The 11,945-nt window shown below is 48.8% G+C and overlaps 1 protein-coding gene and 1 long non-coding RNA gene across 2 annotated transcripts in view; one reads left to right on the forward strand and one right to left on the reverse strand.

Annotated features, from left to right (window-relative positions):
• Positions 1 to 11,945, reverse strand: part of LOC125940274 (uncharacterized) — a 108,610-nt gene that overhangs the window by 54,199 nt on the left and 42,466 nt on the right. The gene's annotated exons all lie outside the window — the stretch shown is intronic.
• The window catches only part of LOC119464392 (thyrostimulin beta-5 subunit-like), a 52,265-nt gene that overhangs the window by 34,974 nt on the left and 5,346 nt on the right, over positions 1 to 11,945 (forward strand). The gene's annotated exons all lie outside the window — the stretch shown is intronic.

Raw genomic sequence — 11,945 nt, forward strand, 5'->3', positions numbered from 1 at the left:
CCTGTTGTCGAAACGTATTCTCCCATTCGGGAATTTCCACGAAGTTTAGCTAACGTTTTTGACGCTCCGTAGGAGAGCACATTGCCGGCTCTTCTCTTCTTCATGAACAACGCGACGGCCTATAAAGGTCTTCAAATTGCACTCGTAATTTATTGATCCATTCATTCGTTGAACACTTTCTAAAGTAGTCCTGAAAAAAAAAATCAACAGACTTCATGGATTTCTGCAGAGTTCAGAACTCATTTACTGTGACAGAAGCAGGCTCTCGCTGTGGACACCACCATACTTTCAAGAACGACGTTTAATTTGTGGAGCGCTCAACGCCGTCTTCAACTCCGAACGATGATGGATTGCCAGCTACCTGCAAAATGCTTCGCATAACACGGAGAGAAGGGATAAAGGGAAGACAGGGAGGCCATCATGTTCCCCAGAGTGTGTGGGATCTGCATATCTTTTTAAGCGAAGCTTTGGAGGCTCACAAGTGTCGGCGGCGGTGGTGGTGGTGGTGGTGGCGGTGGTGGTGTCACGCTGAAAAGTGGGCCGATCCTGACGATAGTGCAGAAAGGGTCCAAGCCCAAGAGCACATACCAGGGACAAAAAAAGCAGGAAAGAGAGAAAGAACGAGAGGAAGTACGAAAGAATGAGAGAAAGAGAAAGAAAGAAAGAGAGAGAAGGAGAAGAGAAATATAGAAAGAAAGAGAGGGAGAGAAGGATAGAAAGAGAGAGAGAAAGAAAAAGAGTGAGAAAGAGAGCGAAAAAAAAAGAGAAAATCACCAGCCCTTCCCCTGTCAAGAAAATGGGGGTAAGCCAAGGTTGTTGTGTGTGTACTTGACCTACTACTTTCCTTTCCATTTCCTACTACTTTTCGTTCACTTTCATTCTACTTTTGTTTCCATTTTATGCAACTTTTCCTTTCGTTGCTTTGTACGTTTCCTTCCCTCGATGTATACATTTAATAAAAGTTTATGTGTTATTACCGTGACATGTCGTGAACTTTACGTTACCCTGACCAAGGTCAGATACATGCACGACAAGTTTCGCTTGCCCCATTGTTTTGACAGGGGAAGGGCCGGTGATTTTTTTCTTTTGTGCTATATGGTGACGGTGAGAGCAAGCATTGCTACAGGAAGGTGGCCTGATACGATAATGGAGAAGAGTTAGTCGTCCTCCTCCTGTACACACACACACACACACACACACACACACACACACACACACACACACACACACACACACACAACACACACACACACACAACACACACACACACACACACACACACACACACACACACACACACACACACACACACACACACACCACACACACACACACACACACACACACACACACACACACACACACACACACACACACACACACACACACACACACACACACACACACACACACACACACACACACACACACACACACACACACACACACACACACACACACACACACACACACACACACACACACACACACACACACACACACACACACACACACACACACACGAAGTGTACTCTATGCTCTTTACTACCGTAGACATTTTTCAAACACTCATACCTGGTCGCTGCACGCTAATCAAATTCACGGCCGCTGGATACCCCCCCCTCCTTTTTTTTTATCCAGCGGCCGTGCCAAAATGTAACCGTGATTTAGCTTAGGAAATGTTTACGCAGAGAGAAGCGTCCGTGATCTCTATCAGCGTGTATTCGGAAAATCTGAGAGGCAAGGATTAGACAACAGACCTGCACAGGTGATTATTCAGCTGAAATTAAGAAAAAGAAGTAAGCTCGGAGAGCAGGATGGCATGCGTACGACAGATAACGGCACTCCTTATTGAAACGGATGCCAAAGGAAAGGACTAAGTTTAGGACGGCAGAGGATCAGACGAGACTACAGACTCAGCGCACCACTGCTTAACCAAACTCCAGTTTTGAAACATCCTGCCCCTAATCGGTCTATATCGCATGAAAGCAGTGACTATGCCGCGAATCACGTGCATGCGGCAGCAATCTTCAACGTAATTCTGTGCCATAACTCCAACAGTCGAAGAGGATCGAGAAATATGCTGCTCTCTGTATACGTCCTTAAGAAGTTGCCTGACGATATAATATTCACCACCAATAGCCGCAATAAAGTTAATTGCGCTTTTCAAGTTGCACGGTTTATGTTTGTGAAGGTCTATAACATTGTTTATTTATATTCCATGAAGAGAAATGAGCGCTGAACACTGTTCCCGAAGTTCTGGTGTTGGTTTGGCAGAGGTGAAATTATGTTTCACTTGTAAAACAATGAATTCATTGCCATCATATTATCACTATCAGCGGGCAAGGAAACGTGCCAGTCGCCAGCTAACCTAAACCTCTTTTAAGACTTCTTTTTAAAAGCTCTTTTTAAGAAATTGCGGCACGACTAATTAGGCGTACTTAAACATGTTTTTATCTGTGTCTTGATTCTGTAACGTATGTGCGGAAGTCTTCCCACTCACCTAAGCAACTTCGCACAATTTGGTGCGCAAACAATACGTTTAACATGGTTCACTGACGGTCTGCCCAGGGGCTCTTACTGTGGTTCCGATGACAAGGCTTTACGTACTAGTGCAAATCGAACAGAAAGATTTCATTCGAGCCTCCTTTATTTTGGTAAGAGCAAGTAAGTGCAACCTTGAATTTCTGAGGCCTCCATAATAAACAATTTCATATTTTTTATATCGTAAATGTGTTTAATCACTGAATCATTCACTGACATATTGCACTGTTGAATATTTTACGTTGAATTGATACATTGAATTTATAATATCCCGTAGCACTGCTTGAGTCACCCACTAATCCTCGCCTGTGCAATGTGTCTGAAATCATTGATCATTGCTTTGTAAGCTGCAGAGATGCCACTTTATTTTCGGATGCGCTTCTACAAATTATTCAAAAAGATTTATCTAAGCGCACATTCCGTGCGATATATGGTGCCAACTATGGTTGTGACGATTTACCATTTGATATGTGTTCACTTGCAGGAATTATTATTTTTATTTGATTTGAAAACATATACACAAGAAAGGGAAAGCGAGGAGCAAGGCTGGCAACTGACACTGGAAGGGGCACAACGCCTGCCTACTCTTCAGAAAGGAGGAGACAGAAACATAGAAAGGGCAGATAGGAAGGAAAGAGGAAAGAAAAATCACAGCATATCCACGGGGTGAATGATGATGAGTGGGGCGAAGCTCCGGGGGATCATTCGGGTAAACCACAGCTACGGACGAAAGATAAAGAGAGCGCGCGTCGGGAACGAGAGAGAAAGAGAGCGCGCGTCGGGAACGAACGCCCTTGTGCAATGCAGCGCCCCTAGCTACGGACGAGAAAGAAATACGTTTAGTTTATACCGACATCTGGTACTAGCGTTAAGACTGGTTACACACTACGACGGGGACGAACGGGTGCCGCTATAAGGAGCTTCGCCCCTAAAACGCCGGAAGCGTTCTCCGGAAGCCGGAAGCTGACTTCCGGAACCGGAAGTGGAACCGGAAGCGGAACCGGAAGCGGAAGTCGGCTTCCGGTTATACTATACATATACATATATATGTATATATGGGTATACATACATATAGGGACACACAACGCTATCTATTGAGCAATTCACAAAACTAGACGTGGCTACCTACTACGACGGGGACGAACGGGTGCCGCTATAAGGAGCTTCGCCCCTAAAAGAGCGAGATAATGGATCTCAAAGAATAAAGGTCACGCTACTAAAGAATGCAAAATAGAAGAAATAGTTTCTGGGTTACAAACGTGCCCTTGAGTTCGTTACTTCCAGAAAAGTAAGGAGAGCGCGATGAGCCTGATCGCGTCGAGACGCACAACCACTCGGGTACAAAGATTCGTCTAGAGTGGTACACCGCAGGCCAAGAAGATGATAGTCCCTCACCAGTGACATGCCCTGCGCACTGAAAGCGGGACACTCCACGATCAGGTGCTGAAGTGTCTCGCAGCAACCGCAAGACGTAGGCGATGGGCTGGCCACACGTCCTTGTCTGTATAAACGTTCGCACACGTTCACACAGCCAACCCTTAGCTTCAGGAGTTGCGCTCTAGCGCGACGAGGCAAGCCTCGACCGCGAACGCGAGGCTGGAATGTTCCATTTGCGGCGCGCTGGTCTGGATGCTGCTTGAGTAGGTGGCGACGAAACAGCAGACGAGCGTCATCAAGCTTGCACAAGATTTCAGGGCAAGCACAGTCGTTATGAGTGCAAGTTGAAGCCAGCCGATCAGCCTCTTCATTTCCGGCGATCCCTACGTGTGAAGGTACCCATTGAGCAACGAGAGATACCCCACACGATGAAATTTTGTTGGCAGAGTCAGTAATGCTGTTCACAAGTGGGCAATCAAGATGATTGCGTTGTAATCTGCTAAGTGCAGCGCGGGACTCCGTAAAGATGGCAATATTCAATGTGATTAACTCATCTTGCACGTATTTCAGTGCAACATTATTTGCTGCTAGCTCCGCAGTTGTTGACGAGGCTGGATGGGGTTTACTAAATATACGTCGTACTTCAGTCGAAGGGCAGAAAAAAGCTGCAGAGGCGCCTTAACCGTCGCTGTGTACAGATGCATATGTAAATATTTGAAGATAATATGGAAATCTTTCGAACATGTGTGACTGCGCCAATTGGAATATTGCCAAAACAGGCATATCAGACTTTTTGTGTATGTCAGGGATTGTGAGGTAAATGAGGAATACGTGTTTGGCGATATCTTTTGGAGGCGGATGCGTAACTGAAGCATCATGTTCAGGAATATCAGCAGTGTTAATAAATAATACGGCCATTTTTCCCAAGCGGGAAACGGGCGCTGAATCAGACGATCAAGGAGCGATTGACCATTCGATGCGCGATGCATACGCTCAATATTGACACATGCCGTAACATATCAGCCATCCGATGTAGCACGTACACGCTTTGGGGTTGGTAGAAGAAGAGGACTTTTTTTCCCTTGGTCTGGTGCCGGTAAAGACGTGGACTCCTGGCTGTCTCTGTTGTGTCGCCCGTGACATTACTGGTGGAGGGTGCTGGGTAAATGCACCTTGGTTGCTAAGTTTCCGTCGTCACTCCTAGCACCTTACAGACAGCCACAGCTCCCACAGCAAGAAGCAGCCGCCGGCTTCAAGGACTACCCCCCGAATTCGGTCCTTTGTCATCGAGACTAGAAATAACCAGGCGAGCCAAACCTACGATGCCCAGTCTTCTCTCCCGCATGTTTTTCATGTGCCACGGACACCCAGACCATTCCACGGAGACACTTTTGAGGATGTTGAAGACTGGCTGGACCACTTCGATCGGGTTGCCAGCATCAACGAGTGGGATGATGTTCGCAAGCTGCGGAGAGATGCCAATCGCGATCACCATCCCCTCGCCGGTCCGTGTCACCTAGCTTGCTCTCGTCGTCTTACGCTCTCCTAAGGAACTGGTCACCGAATCCCCTCAGGGCAAACTAGGAACCGCGGCTTCTGGGGGTGAGGTCGCTTTCCAACGAACATTCAAAGAACCTCCCTCGACGCAACGACCCGACGACGACCGTTCCGGTTTTTCTTTATTTTCCGACACTTCTAAGATTATTTCTGCCGATATTGCCGTATTTGTTGATAATCATGATGTCACTGCCCTCGTCGACACCGGTGTAGATTATTCAGTTATGAGCGGCGCACTGGAATCTAAATTGAGGAAAGTCACCACGCCATGGCAAGGACCACAGTTACGCACTGCAGGTGGCCATCTGGTGATGCCAACTGGAATGTGCCCGGCACGTATTCGAATCCGTGCGTCGACGTTCACGGGGTCTTTCCTCGTATTACCTGTGTGCTCCCGCCCAATAATCCTTGGAATGGACTTTCTTGTGAATACGGCGCAATCATTGACTTACGTGAGTTGCTGGTGTCGTTCGAGGACCCATTTACTTCTGAAGCTGACAGCACCACCCTGTTACCGAAGACCGCGCTACGTGTGTCCGATGAACCCGTGACTCTGGCCCCTCGCAGCAGCCTCTTTGTCGGTGTGGAATGTGAACAGGACGTCCCCGACGCTGTAATTGCGGAGGAAAATTTGTCTTTCCTTCTTGCACGACAAATCTGCGCTGCCCGAGGAGTTATTAAGCATCGAAACAGACAGGCTCACCTGCTGGTCACGAAATTCAGCGAGGAATATCATCATCTTGCAAGACGCACCGCTATTGCATACTTTGCGGAAATTGCCGACGTAAACGATCCGCCTGTATTAGCTGCTCTTTCGCCGTGCGACCATTCTGCCAAGGCGTTCGCGAGCACTCTCGATGTGAACCCGAGCCTACCATCAGAACAACGAGAAAGGCTTCTGGACGTACTCGATTCTTTTCACGATTGTTTCGCTACAACGACGAAGGTTAACCAGATGCCGCTTGCCCAGCATCGTATCATTACCGAACCTACCGAAAGGCCCGTTCGACAACATGCCTATAGGGTGTCACAAAGGGAACAAGACGCTATACGTCACCAAGTTCAGCAGATGCTTAAAGACGACGTCATCAAGCCATCGACCAGTCCCTGGGCTTCGCCAGTTGTGTTAGTAAAGAAGAAAGATGGTACCTTGCGCTTTTGCGTCGATTATCGAAAATTGAATAAGATCACGAAGAAAGACGTTTATCCTCTGCCCAGGATAGATTACTCCTTGGATCGTATACGCAACGCTCGCTACTTTTCTTCAATGGATCTACGCAGTGGCTACTGGCAAATCGCAGTTGACGCGCGTGATCGTGAAAAGACCTATTTTATTACTCCTGACGGCCTATACGAGTTCAAGGTCCTTCCTTTCGGGTTATGCTCAGCGCCAGCTACTTTTCAAAGAATCATGGACACGGTTCTCTCTGGGCTGAAATGGCAATCGTGTCTCGTTTACCTCGACGACGTGGTGGTCTTTTCGGACACGTTTGAATGGCACGTCCAGCGCCTTCAGACAGTTCTTCAGGCAATTCGAACAGCTGGACTTTCTCTGAAACCCGAAAAATGTCATTTTGGGTACGAAGAACTGAAGTTTTTAGGTCCCGTTGTGAGCCATGCCGGCATCCGCCAAGACCCCGAGAAAACGAGCGCCGTCGGCGCATTTCCCTTGCCAACAAATCATCGCGATCTACGCCGATTTCTGGGGCTCTGTGCGTACTACCGACTCTTTGTCAAAAATGTCTCTAAAATCGCTGAACCCCTCAACCAACTTACGAAGGAAGGCATCCCGTTTGTTTGGGGTCAGGATCAGTGCCTCGCATTCGATACCATCTGAAACCTTCTCCAGGCCCCACCTGTACTCGGTCACTTTGACGAGAACGCTGACACGGAGTTGCACACAGACGCCAGCAACGTCGGCCTTGGAGCTGTCTTGGTTCAGTGGCAAAATGACGTAGAGCGTGTGATTGCCTATGCGAGCCGAACGTTATCCGCTGCCGAGAAAAACTACTCTGCCACAGAAAAAGAATGTTTAGCCGTTGTCTGGGCCATAACAAAGTTTCGGCCATACTTGTATGGTCGCCCATTCAGAGTAGTCAGCGACCACCATTCTCTTTGCTGGCTTGTGAATCTCAAAGATCCCTCAGGTCGCCTGGCTCGATGGAGCCTTCGACTGAAAGAATTTGATGTCACCATCGTTCACAAGTCAGGACGCAAACACACCGACGCTGACTTTCTCTCACGTGCACCAGTATGAAGTGCCCCCGCTGACCTTGAAGAGGATGACACTTTTCTTTCTGCCGTATCAGCAACTGACATGGCTCAGCAACAGCGCGACGACTTGGAGCTCAGCTCTCTCATTCTTATTCTCTGTCATCCTGGAAGGGCGCACGTCAAGCCTTCCTCGAAGTTTCCCACGCTCGCTAGCCTCATTTTGTTTTCCGACACGGTGTCCTTTATAAGAAATTTGACCATATGCAAGCTACATGCCTGCTAGTTGCGCCGGCCTCGCTTCGTGACGATATTTTACGTGCCTGTCACGACGAACCATCGTCCGGACACCTAGGCTACACACGCACGTTGGAACGAATTCGCCGCTCTTACTACTGGCCACGTCTCGCAAAGACTGTGGAGCAGTAAGTTCGCACATGTCGGGACTGCCAACGACGTAAGACTCCACCTGTGCGGCCAGCAGGAATGCTAGAACCAATAGCAATACTGCAGATGCCATTTCATCAGATTGGTAAGGACTTGCCGGGATCATTCCCCACGTCTTCGTCCGGCGATCGGTGGATTGTGGTCGCTACCGATTACCTAACACGGTACTGGGAAACAAAGGCACTCCCGAAAGCTACCGCAGCAGATATCGCCCATTTTTTTCGTGCACAACATTGTCCTCCGTCACGGAGCGCCAGCTGTCGTCATTACTGATCGTGGGACAGTTTTTACAGCCGAGATGCTACAGGAAGTCTTGAGGCTAAGTGGAGCTGCATATCGCAAAACGACTGCTTATCACCCCCAAACAAATGGACTGACAGAACGCCTTAACAAGACGATCGCGGATATGCTATCAATGTATGTAGCCATTGACCACAAGAACTGGGACGATATCCTTCCTTGCGTTACTTTTGCGTACAACACCGCTATTCAAGAAAGCACAGGATTCCCCCCTTTTCGCTTAGTCTATGGTCGAGAGGTCACCACGATGCTCAACGCCATGCTCATTCCCGACAACTTCGGAATGTTTCACACGGATGCGGCCATGTTCACCCAGCGTGCCGAGGAGGCCCGTCACCTCGCGCGATGTCGTATTCAGTATCGCCAAACCGCCGATGCACGCCGCTACAACGTTCGCCACCCAGAGGTTACCTACAATCCTGCGCTGAAGTGTGGGTGTGCACACCCATCCGACTGCACGGCCGGTCAGAAAAGTTGCTGCGCCGCTACTTCGGTCCCTACAAGATTGTACGATGACTCAGCGACGTTACCTACGAGGTTCTCCTAGAAGGCACCCCAAGAAATTCCCGTCGGCTTCCTCAATCTGAGGTCGTTCATGTTTCAAGACTCAAACCATATTTTTTGCGCTGTGACTCGACCGTCGAGTGACTATACTACATAGACGACTTAGCGTCGTTTTTTTGTTTTTTTTTGTTCGTTTTTCTTGTGTCTTATGTTTTTTTTTTTTTTTGCTTTCGTTCCGTCTTTCACAGCAGCAGATTGTTATTTCTCGTTACGACACATTTCTTTCGTTTATATTGTAACCCTCATTTTTAAACATTTTTTATTGCGATAGCAATTATATGGACACTTCAACCGGATTTCTGCCGTCGGCGTCGGCGTCGGCGTCGCCGTCGCCGTGAGGTTCCGTATAGATAAAATCTTCGCCGCGCGCCGTATGCCCGAGCGGAAGCGTGCGGGGACGCGCGCTATCACGGAGAGCGAACGCACTCAATCTCCCACGCGCAAGCAAGGAAGCTCGGGAAGCTAACGCCGGAGGGAGCGGGGGAGGGGGGGGGGGGTCGCACTTCTACTCGGCCAACAACCGCGCTCGTCGTTCGCCCGCACTGTCTCTTATCTCCACACGGCTCTGACCTGTGTGCATTCGCCGCTCAGTTTCCGTTGAAGCGATAGACCGCATGTACCTTCGCCCGCAGCGGCGTATGCGCTTGCTGCCAGCGTTTTGACAGTCGTTGTCTGCAGTCATTCAGTGTGATCTATTCATGTTTGTTTGTGCGCGCTCACACCACGCTTGTTCATTCAGTTAGTAATAGTCGGGCCACATTTTCCAACGCACGCTACACATGCAATGCTGCCCGGGTCGGCAGTGCAGCGCTACAGGTGTGTCCCTTCGCACGCGCTGCCCACGGGAAGCGCTTCTCATCAACACCACCGTTTCACACGCGCCTTCTCGTGGTCATCGAGTCTCTCTTCATGTCGGTCTACTTACGCCGCAGCACACCTGCTTACTTAATCAGCTCATGTTTACTACAATTTATATTGCTACCAAAGCCGCTCACCTTACTTCGTATGACATTGCTGTGTTGCTATCGCATTCATTGCTTCGCCCTTAGGGCGAAACTGTGACCTTTTTTACCCTCATTTGCAGCATCGAGATGATGCTTCTTTAGGAGAGGGGGTAATGGCACATACCGTAACATATCAGCCATCCGATGTGGCACGTACACGCTTTCGGGTTGGTAGAAGAGGAGGACGTTTTTTCCTTGGTCTGATGCCGGTAAAGAAATGGACTCCTGGCTGTCTCTGTTGTTTCACCCATGACAATACGATATTTAGCTCTCTGGTCTGCTTGGAGCCTCAGGGGTAACTGATGCGCTTCAGTGAGTAATGAAACAGATTGCGCCTCACGAGGTAACCCCAGCGTTAGTCGAAGGGCAAGGCGATGATCTCGTTCCAGTTGGGCCATCAAACTAGGTGGTACGTTCAGGACATGGTAACGCGTGCATCATGCCTGAGAGTACAGACGACTGGTAGTGGTACACCTGCAGAGCCGTTGTTTGGTCGCAGCCAGCACCTCTAGCAGTCAAGGAGGCCACATACTTAAGGAGGGATTGCGATTTTCGTCGTACAAATTGGCAGGACGCCAGCGATCATCCACAATTAAGCCCAAATAACGGCGTTGTCGCACACAGCTTATCGGCGTTTCGTCAAGGTACAGTCGGCTCATTGTTCGACGAGCGCGTTGTTTAGGGGGGTATGCTATTGCAGCCGACTTAGCAGGTGACATCTGTAGGCCAACTTCACCCAAGTACTTCGAAGTCGCGTTCAGTGCTCTTTGCAAGCTTGCACAAAGCCGCGGGCCAAGGTGTGAAGGGTCGCTTATCCACAGAGCAATATCATCTGCATAGATATCTATGCTCACGGGGAAGTCACTGTCCCGAGGCAAGCAACTTGGAAGCGCGGAGAGTACGGTGTTAAACAGAAGCGGCGATAAACACTGCCCTGTGGGACACCGAACTTCACAGTGCGGAATTCACTCGTTATTCCTCCGGCACGCACTTTCATCCGACGCTCGGATAGGAAATTGTTCACAAAGTGGAGCAGATGAACCGAAATTCTCGCGGTTGCAAGAGCGAAAATAATCGCCTTATGCGGAACCGAGTCGAAAGCTTGTCTAGGAAGAGCATGTAGGCGGAATTCTTGTTTCCGTTAGCAAATTCAAGCGCTGAGTCAAGGTCTGAAATGCTATACAGAGCGGAACGGCGGCGACGAAAACCACTCATCACATCACGGGAAAAAATTTAGCTTCTCTAGCCTGTCATCTAGGCAAAACAGGAATGCATAGCCTGTGAAAAACACGCATGTTGGACCAAAACGCCGGAATTACAACTTCTTCAGCAATGCAACTTCAGTCAAATTACTGTCGAACTGAGCGATGTACATGATCCAACTGAATTTAGTCCAGAGTGACATTCTGTATTAGTAAGGCGTTTATTCTTAGCAATGTTTTCTGTGAAGCATGGCCGTTGTCTGAGCAGCGTGCTCCAATAATGAATAGGATCTCTCGCTGCTGTGGCTCCCATGGTTGGGAGTGGCGATTGCAAGCACTTACACTTACATTATTGGGATGACCGATAGCCCGGAGGGCGACTGCTGTAGTTGCGAGGAAAGTATTGAGCACCTGTTGTCCTTAGTACGATGCCTGTCTCTCCAGACAAATTTAAGTTGGCTGGGCTCGAGACTATTTTTTGAGTCTGGGACCATGCGAAGAGCTATTCGCGCCCTAATGTAGTTTTTCAAGTGCACCGGCCTGATTGATAGCTTATAGTCCTCCTGTGTATCATGTGTGCACTAGGGTGCTCACTCTCTCCCTCCTTTCCTTTTTCTATTCCTCCTTTCTTTTACCTTTCTCTTTATTTTACCTTTCAGGACACTCGTGCGATCGACCTCTCTGCATATCCTCTCGTTTATTTTTCTCTCTCTCTGTCTTTGTGGGGCTCGTTGTATGT

Source organism: Dermacentor silvarum, chromosome 9, assembly GCF_013339745.2.
Source record: "Dermacentor silvarum isolate Dsil-2018 chromosome 9, BIME_Dsil_1.4, whole genome shotgun sequence".
NCBI classification, from domain to species: domain Eukaryota; kingdom Metazoa; phylum Arthropoda; class Arachnida; order Ixodida; family Ixodidae; genus Dermacentor; species Dermacentor silvarum.